This window comes from Zingiber officinale, chromosome 1A (genome assembly GCF_018446385.1).
Source record: "Zingiber officinale cultivar Zhangliang chromosome 1A, Zo_v1.1, whole genome shotgun sequence".
NCBI lineage: Eukaryota > Viridiplantae > Streptophyta > Magnoliopsida > Zingiberales > Zingiberaceae > Zingiber > Zingiber officinale.
Window position 1 is genome coordinate 138,524,703 of NC_055987.1, and position 10,041 is coordinate 138,534,743.

Genomic DNA, 10,041 nt, shown 5'->3' on the forward strand with positions numbered 1-10,041 from the left:
CGGCAAATGAGACTAATTCGTAGCTAACGGTTTAGCGGTGAAATATGGCATTTTCGTCGCTAATTATTATGTTAGCAACGGGAAAAACATAAATCACCACTAATATTCGTATATTAGCAATGAATTCAGCCAAATCGCCGCTAATATGTTAGCGGTGAAATAGAGTTTTTCACCGCTAAATATTATTTTAGCGAGGAAAAATAAAAATCACCGCTAACATTCATAAAAAATCCTATTCCCTCATACACCCCTCTTTCTTCCTAACGCTGCTCTTTCTTCCTCCTCACGCCACACCTCCTCTTCTTCTCCACGCGCACCTCTTCTCCGACGACTCCACTGACTCCGACGAAAGCCTCTTGCTCCTTCTCCGGTGACTTGGATGGAATCCTCCTGCTCCCTTCTCCTGTGCCCTCCTACACCGCACTTCTCCTCCAACAACTCCGACGACTCCGGCGATTGTCTTGCTTTTGCTCCGATCGGCCTTCCTATTTCGACCCTCCTCCAACATCCCATGGGTATAACCTTCTCAAGCATTTATTTCAGTATTTGATACTTAGATGATAATCTTAATAATATTTTGATATTTAGATGATGATTTTAGGGGTATTTTGATCTTTAGAATAGATAATTTTAATAGATGATCTCTAAAGTTTTTGATACTAGTTACTTTTATATCTAGTATTTTTAATATTTAAATAATAATTTTAGGGTTATTCTAGATGATAATTTTAAGGATATTTTGATACTTAGATAATGACTTTAGGATTTTTTTTTTTTTTATGTTTAGATGATTATTTTTGAGTTATTTTGAACTTTAGATGATAATTTTAGGATTTTCTTGCTTAGTATTTGTAATATTTTTAATCATAATTTTAGGATTATTTTGATACTTATTTAAAGTTATTTGCTTTCTTATAAGAGTATTTTTTTTTCTTATAAGAGTATTTTTTTTTCTTATAAGAATTATTTGTTAAATAATGTGATTTTTATATGTTTAACCAAGTTTTATAAATATGGATAAAAGTTGGATAATAATTGAGAATCAGATTAATCGTGAATATATAAAAGGGTTGAATCATTTTTTAAAGATGGTAAAGAATTATATTATAAGTTTGAATTTATCCAAAATTTATTATCTATGTCAGGTGTGACAACTTGTTTAAATATAAGTTGGTTTATGTTCAAGGACATCTTTATAGGTGGGGATTTGATAAATTATAAAAGTTTGAAACTTTAATAGAGAAATTGATACATCATCTATTAATATAAATATTGTCAATAAAGAGGAATATGATTTTGTAGAATATGATTTTGAAGACATGTTTACTAATTTAAAAAATACAAAAAACAGAGGGTCTCAATTAGATGATATTAATATAGATTGATCCGGTGGTAGGAAAGGAGGGCCCGCCCGGATGATGGCCAACGGGCCCGCAGCGGTCGCAGTCAAAGTCAACCTACCTGAGTGATCGGCTCGGACAGCGCCCGAGCCGACGCTTCGACAGCTCGACCGTTATGCTGAGCTTCCGACGCTCACAAGCTAAGCATGACTCCTCTTTGTTCAAAGGACCGCGTCAGTCGCCCTCGGTCGAGCGGACTACCCGCTCGGCTCAATCGTGATGCCTAGCGAACGACCGGGTGACTGACGGGCCGAGCGCCCCTTCCGCTCGGCCTCGATACCGATAAAAATAACATCTGGCCATATCTTCCTCGAGACAAGCGCCACCGACAGACGGCATGGTCGGCGACCGGACCGGATAGAGAATAGTACGGTGGAAGCTTCCACTGTCACGTCAAGGAAATGCTCGGATAATTGAGGTATGGCGCCAGCCACACTTTTCTGACACGACCATTTCTAGGTATGCTTTGAGGAGCGTGCACATCTCAGAAAGCGTGCACGCGCCCCATGAGAGCCCTATATAAGGACCCCCAACCTTCGACGGAGGTATGCATTCTCATCTACTGTAGCTACAGTCTTCATTCTCGTTACGCTGCTTCGATCTCTTCTCGCCGGAGCTGACTTGAGCATCAGAGGGCTATCGTCGGGAACCCCTTCCCAGCTCGGTTTTGTGATTGTAGGTTCTCACCGGAGGCTCACACTATTCGGAGGTTCATACGCCGTCAACGAGAGTGCCACGTCCCCAGCATTTGTCGACTCAGCACCCGGACAGGATCAAATTGGCGCTGTCTGTGGGAACGCACCTGGATCTGGAGTCGAGACGATGGAAGAAACTGGACGTCAACACACCGTGACGTTCTCCCCAGAAGAGCTCGACGCGCTCATCCAGGCGCGAGCAGCGAAGATAGTGGAGCAACAATAAAAGGCTCACGCCGAGCGGCCGGCACAGCAGGCCACCTCAGCATCAGGTGGCCGAGCGACACCGGAAGATCGATCGGAGTAATTTTCTACGTGGGCGCAGAATAGAGGGCAGACCGACACACCTGGAGAGGCACCCGCTGCCCTATTCCATTCCATCGTGCCCTGTTCCAAACTCCATCCGAGCTGGCCCAAGCCAACCAGGGATCATCTGATGAAGCGCTCGTGCGGGATGCTAGGAAGGGGAAGCCGCCCCGAACAGAGTCATCCCCCGAACGGATCAATCTCCAGTTCTCTGAGACGATCCTACATGACCTGCTCCCGAAGCATTACGCTCCTTTAGCGATCGGAGAGTACAATGGTACAATCGACCCGGATGACCACCTCGGTAAGTTCGACAACGCCGCTACTCTCCATCAATACACCAATGGAGTCAAGTGCAGGGTCTTCCTCACCACCCTGTCCGACTTCGCACAACGTTGGTTCTGGAGGTTGCCAGACAGATCGATTCGAAGTTTCAAGGATTTTCGGACGGTCTTTCTCCACCATTTTGTAAGCAGCAGGCGCTACCAAAAGACCAACGTCAGTCTGTTCTCCATGAAGCAAGGGGCCAAAGAGACTCTTCGAGCTTACATCCAGTGATTCAATCAGGCCGCTTTGGATATTCCCGCAGTCTCATCCGAGACCATGATGCACGCCTTCACCCAGGGGTTGATGGATGACGACCTCTTCCACTCGCTCATCAGGAAACCGCCATGCGACTATGACCATATTCTGAAAAAGACGAGCGAATACATCAACGTGGAGGAGGCGCAAGCGGCCTGTAAAAAGGAAACACCAGTAGAGTCAGCAACGTCGGCCGAGCGGAGGCCTCAAACCATTCATCAACCACCCAGAGGACCTCGGGTTGAGGGGATGAGGTTGTATCAGGAATCAAGGTCGCACGCTGTCCAACACGTGGCAGCCGAACGACCTAAGTTGAAAGGAAAGGTATGGACTCCCATGTTTTGTTCAATTCATCAGTCGACAACCCACAACACCCACGATTGTCGGAGTCTCACCCCGGTCACTAAGCCAATGAGCTATCGCCGCCGATCGCCTTCGCTTGACCGGCGGCATAATCATCAAAATACCGGACGGTGAGAAGCTAGACAGTCACCCGAGCAGCGACACCCACACCAACCAAGAAGCAACCCTCGAGCCTCCCATGAGCGAGCCAGACCGTCTGCTTGAGAGGAAGAAAATAGAAGCAACATCTCTCGGGGGGAAATCAACATCATCGCTGGCAGGCCAACCAGCAGTGACTCCAACTGAGCCCGCAAGTCGTACGCCCGACGACTGGAGATCCATGCCGTGGGATGCAACCAAGAGAAGGCGAATGGGCCCGAGATCAGCTTCGGCCCTGGCGACCTCGAGGGATTTGAAGTGCCTTACGACGACGCCCTCATTATCCAAGCGGTAATAGCAAACTACACTATTCATCGCATCTTTATTGACACAGAGAGCTTGGTCAACATCATCTTCAAGAAGGTGTTTGACCAACTTCAGATCGACAGGACTGAGCTGCTGCCTGTGACAACGCCCTTGTTCGGGTTCACTGGTAACGTGGTTCAGCCGGTCAGTCAGATGAAATTGGCTATTTCGCTCGGTGAAGAGCCACTCAGAAGGACGCGGACCACTAACTTCATCGTAGTGGATGCGCACTCGGTGTACAACGTTATTTTGGGCCGACCAACCCTCACTGAATTCTGGGTTGTCATCCCGACATTCTATCAGAAGATCAAGTTCCCTGTCGAAGACCAAGTGGGAGAGGTCAAAGGCGATCAGTTGGCAGCACGACGCTGCTATGTGGAGATGGTCCGAGCCGAGTCGAGGTCCGCCCGGAAGGCCCCCCGGATCTAGGTAAATACTACAACTGAAAGGCCTTCCCCCTTAGTTTATGAAGAAAAAGAAGAAGTATAGATCCAGGATGGCCGATCGGAGGCCACCACCACTACAACAAAAACATTAAAAGACAACGGTTAAAAACCGTTGTCATAGGCCCTTTAAACCCGTTGTAACTGACACTGTTGTTAAATGTGCGGTAAAAGACAATGGTTTAAAACCACTGTCTTTGACCACATTAGACGACAGTCATGCAACGGATTTAAAGTGTTGTCTTTTAATACCAAAGACAACAGTTCTGCAACAGTATAAAACCGTTGTAATTGCCAGTTTTGCAAAAATTTGATCGCAGATATGCTTTTGACAACAAATACACTGTTGTCTTTCTTCAAAATTTAGTTTAAAATCATTGTCTTTGAATACTTTTCACAACGGTTAAAAAATCGTTGTCTATGTTGATTAGAAAATGCATCGCGAATAGATAAAACACACAAACTAGTACAACATATATACATTCACAAAAACTGTTTTCAACATATATACATTCAGTTGTCTTTTATACATCTTGTCTCAATCAAAAACTGGTACAACATATATGTACATTCACTTAAATTTATAAACTTCTACAATTACTACAAGCTATCCAAACATGATCACATGTAGTTTATCAGACCATAACCACAAAAGATAAGACCATAAAATTAAGTTTATCAGACCACAACAATCTTCACGTACTGGTCCGTTTTCTGCATACAGAATTTCATAGACTTAGCTTGCAAATCCAGATTTCTCCCTTTTCTGAAAATAAAATATAGTTAAAGCCATAGAAAAAAGTATAAACATGCATGTATAAACTGATAATCATTGCAAACTGATAATTGAAACGAATAAATCTAATAAACCACTACAAACTAAATTGATAATTGAAACAAACAAGCTCCAAAAGTAGAAAACTTATCAACATGTATAAATAATTATAAACTTCTTGCAGCTTTGCATCTTTTGTACAGTAGAAACCAAATTGTGAAGTACGTACATAAATCTGGATCTTCTGAAATGTTTAAGTAAAAGAATGGCCAAATAAGCACGAGAAACGTTGTCGCTTCACATTTTCATGAGTAGTCAAGCAAGTGAGCATGAAAAAAGTTGATGAATATATAAACTTGACATTATATCTTAAACCATGTATTATGTGAAAGCAGCTAGATCGAATAGCTAACAGCAGCAACAGAAAGAAGGAATCATAGAGGAAGTCATGTACCTTATGTCTCAACATTACAGCAGCAACACTCTAGTAAGATCTCAAAGCTTGAGGATGTGCAGTTTGCATAAAAACCACAAAGCAGTATACTGAGCAACTACCTTTTTCATCAGTATTTAAGTCGCATGCACCCTTTCTGAACATTGCTTTAAGTTTCTGTATGCGTTCAACATTTGAAGAATTTTTTTCAATCAATATATAAGAATTGGCAACCACTGTTATAGGCTTGCATATAGCAAAATGAATAAAGCTCAATGGAGTGAATAGCTTCATGTAGCTGAAACAAAAAAATTGGGACAAGCATAGCTTAATGGAGATGATGTAAGAATTGGCAACAAGTTAATTCCAATAAACTGACCAGTCCTGCCCCAACATGATCACGAATGAAAGTTGCATCGATGTATCGCTCTTCCTCTATAGCTCTCTGTGGCAACAAGAGTGCTTAAAAAATATTCAATACGGAAGCTGAAAAATGCACATATGAAAATATTCACCCTTGTTTTATCTCGTATAACAAACAATAGAGTAGTCTTACGAGGACAAAACCGTCTCATCATCACCTGTCATGAGGTAAACGAAAGCAACTAAGCAAAACTCAAATTAAAAGTATATGTAAAAAAGTTATTGTAAGACTCAATTTGTTCAGGGGAATATGGTTTGGTTGAAGCAGCAATTCGCCAGCTCATACTCTGCAAGCAAGTACGTGCTGAATTCAAGAGTAAAGCCAACAAGTAGGAAATTAATGGGTAATTATGAAGAATATTTTACCATTTTTTACTAGCTATTAGCTAAGCCACAATCACTACAGCTGTTCTGGTTATGGAACTTGTTGGCTGATACCTTCATGTATTCGTCAGTTAAATTTATATCAAAGTTCATAAATTTGAACCATAATGATGAAAAAGATGCACTTAAGGAGGAGACTTAATTTTTTTGAGACTTACTCAAGTGGGGATTTGAAAACAAAGAAGCATGCACCAATTGCCAAGTAGCACAGCAAGGGAACAAGCCCCTTTAAGTAATGTGAAGTTCCATCCTGTAAAAGTACCATTAGTTGAGTCTTGCAGGAAGAATTTTGGTTGAATCCTAGCATTTCAAAATAACTGAAAAACAACAACAGAAGTTAGTGTAACTAACAAGCATACCCCAATGAGTTACCTGTAACGTGAATGCTATTACTAGTATTGCCATGATCAATGAGCCAGTTTCTAACAGATTAAGATCAAGATCCATCTTGATTCCCGTTATCCAAGCCACCATAACACATAATGGAACCTTAAAAGGGCAAATTAGTACATTGTAAGCTATTCTTTAACATATACACAACATTTCATTTCAAAGCTACATCAAATTAAATCCTTACAACAAACATGGAGATCTGGGTTGCTGAACCAAGGGAAACACCAAGAGTAATATCCTGTGTGAGTTCAACAAGAAAAAATAATTATCACCATGAGAACAATATTCGTGTTTGACATTTGTTTTCCTTTATTCTTTGATTTGGGTGGATAAGCTAATTCATACGAGCAATGCAAATGTAAGTAATAGAAATGCATTTAGCAGCATCACAAATATGGAAACAATTTGATATGAAATATTATGTTTTAAGAAATTTATACTGACATATTTGCCTTGTGTTGCTCAACAAGTTATGCACCTTCATGCATCAATATCAGAAACAGTATGATCTCACACATAATGCCCAAATGTTCTTGTGAGTCCAGCTATGTGTATCTATTATGAGAAAATATACAAAGACCAAGTCATTTAAAGTTTAGTGTTCCAAAAGAAATAAACACGTCGAGTTAGTATAATTTAACCGTTAGCAAGCTCATGATAACATGCACATCAACAACAAAAGAGTCATGAATTAGAATTGCGTACAGATTACTAAAACAATTTTATAAGATAAATTGGCTACATATTGTGATTGCTAACATAAAATGCAGATCATTTGTCTGTAAGTGTTGAAGTACTAATCACAACGTAAGCAGCAGACAATAAGATCCATCGAACCACCAAACACAAGACGGTTAAGTGGACCAAACACAAGACGGTTAAGTGGTTACCCATAAATTGGTTTGATACTCCATGGAGAATGAGCAACAGAAACTAGAAACTGTGATGAAGACGGCGATAACTTCAGTATGTCTTTCATCTGGTAAGAAATTGCAGTCCACACAAAGGATCTGAAACCCTGCCAAAGTATATAAAAATGACGATCGAAATTACGTCTTTTATAGAGAAACAAGATCAATGAAAACTACCAAAAAGGCAGGTACAAGAATGAATCGACAAAGAAGCCCTACTCTACAAGGTCGGAAATAAGAGCCAAAGGAAGGGAACCTGAGTGAAGTAGACCAAAGTGACGAGCCAAAGGAAGAAAGCTCCGAAGGAGGCCCGCATCCGCGTCGCCCAGGAAATCCACATCTCGATCTGCCGTACGGTGCTCAACTAACGCAGCCCTGAAAACTGGGGGGCGAACAAATCAAGAATGCACTCGACGGCGAGATGACCGGGAAGATTTGCTCCGGAGATTTGGTTTTCCCCTTGGGGATTGGCTTCGGTTCGTCCCCTCTTCATCCCCCTCACCCAAACTCCTCCACAATGATGACGAGTTCATGTTCGGAGATCTCAACGACAACATCCTCATCAAGAAGCAGGTAAGATGAAACCCTAATGAGTAAGCAGAGGAAAGAGGTGAAGGGAGACATTAACCTGATGACACTTCCACCGGACAAAAGAGAGAGCATCGACCATGCCCTAGACGCAGTCAAGCTAGCAAACAAGGTTCGGCGAGTTCTCGTCATTGGCGCATGTTCCGGTGAACAAACTCATCACCTTCCTCCTCCTCCTCTCCACTTAAAAATTTGTGGAGAGGGGTTCACCGGAGAGGGGTTGAATGAAGATGCTTAGGTTTTCGGCAGCAGGAGCGTGAAGAGATCGTATGGAGAGAGGGAAATAAAAACGGATAAGAAGGGTTCAGGAAGGCTAAGGCGAAAAACACGGCGCCAAAAATTTTTCACAGAGAGGGGAAAACACCGAAAGAATAAAGTAAAAGACAACGGTTTACAAAACTGTTGTCGTATCGCCTAAAAAAGTGCTTAAAGACAACGGTTTTAGATAACCGTTGTAAAATGCGTTGTTGATTTAAAAAAATATTGCTCAATGACAACGGTTTTCACAAAACCGTTGTCTTTTGTATTTTATGGGAGCTCAAAGACAACGGTTTTATCTAAAACCGTTGTCTTTTACCAAATTTACAACAGTTTCTTCTAAAACCGTTGTCTTTGTGGTGTTGTTGTTTAACATTTTTGTTGTAGTGCACCTTCGTTGCATCAACCCTAGAAGTGGGCCCGAAGGAGGAGCTGATCAGGTGCCTACAGCGCAACAACGACGTCTTCACTGTAAGCATTTTCGGGCCGCAAAACTGCTTTTTGCATTGCGGAAACCCCGAAGCTAGCCACGGATCCGTGCGAAGATATATTTAAAATTAATCATGTACATGTTTCTACACTAGATCTACCTTAAATCTACATGAAAACAGAGTTATACCTTTGTAGCGAAGCCCTTCGCTTATCTCGCTCACCCAAAACGTTACCGGATCTCGTAGAGTATCAAGTGAACACTCCTCTACAAGTATCCACATGGACAAAAGGTGGAGAAAAACTACTTAGAGTGTGCTAGCACTCTTGGGTGGCTCGGCAATGGAGGAGAGGGAGAGAAGAGAAGAGAATGAGAGGAGGAAGAAGAAGACTTCAATGAGCACACAATTGCTTCAATTCACCATAAAGTGGTCGGCCACTTCATTGTGTGTTATATACCTCCATGTAATACCAAGAGTCATGGCTCTTGGTCTTCCTCATGAGGTGACACTCAATAATGTAGCCTTGATGATGTGGAACACCATCATTGGCCGGCCCATGCCAAGTCACAAATGATGTGGCATTTGGTCAAGTCAAACTTGACCCTTCATCTTTCCTCTCAAGTCAAGTCAAACTTGACCCATTAATCTCCCATGGTTGATCAAATCTAACCATTGATTCAAGTCAATTTGATTTAATAAATATCTATTCATTGAATTAAATTGATTCAATGAGTCATAATCTAAATTAGACTCATTCAACACATGAATCAAATTGAGTTCAACTCAATTAGTTTAACTTGGATTACTCTTAATCCAATTTGGTTCATCACATGAACCTAATCCTCTTGGTCCATCATATGAACCTATTCTCTATCTAATTGCCCTTTGTGTGTGATCCTATAGGTTCTTGTAACGTTGGCAATGCTCCTAAACCCATTTAGAAGCATAAGTAATGAGCGGTATCTAGCAACACATCATTACTACCCAAGTTAAAAGAATGTTGAGATCCAACATCACCTTTGTGACTACTAATTGTGACTCTCACAATATATGATAATGCCCTTCTATCCATGACATCTAGATTGATCAATTGAGGCATAGACCATGTCATCCTCTAATCAATCTATATCTTGAACTTCAAGTAGACTCACTCTAATCAAATGAGCTCAATATCTCATATTGACTCATTTGGACATGACCATGCACTCAGTG

At 41.5% G+C, this 10,041-nt stretch overlaps 1 long non-coding RNA gene across 1 annotated transcript; it reads right to left on the reverse strand.

The window, feature by feature from the left end:
• Positions 1 to 6,411: 6,411 nt before the first annotated feature.
• Positions 6,412 to 7,602, reverse strand: LOC122010279. Its single transcript, XR_006119835.1, has 5 exons — positions 7,532 to 7,602; positions 7,086 to 7,196; positions 6,826 to 6,879; positions 6,621 to 6,737; positions 6,412 to 6,498 (listed from the first exon to the last, which is right to left on the reverse strand). It is a non-coding gene; the product is annotated as an uncharacterized LOC122010279 (long non-coding RNA).
• Positions 7,603 to 10,041: the final 2,439 nt, after the last annotated feature.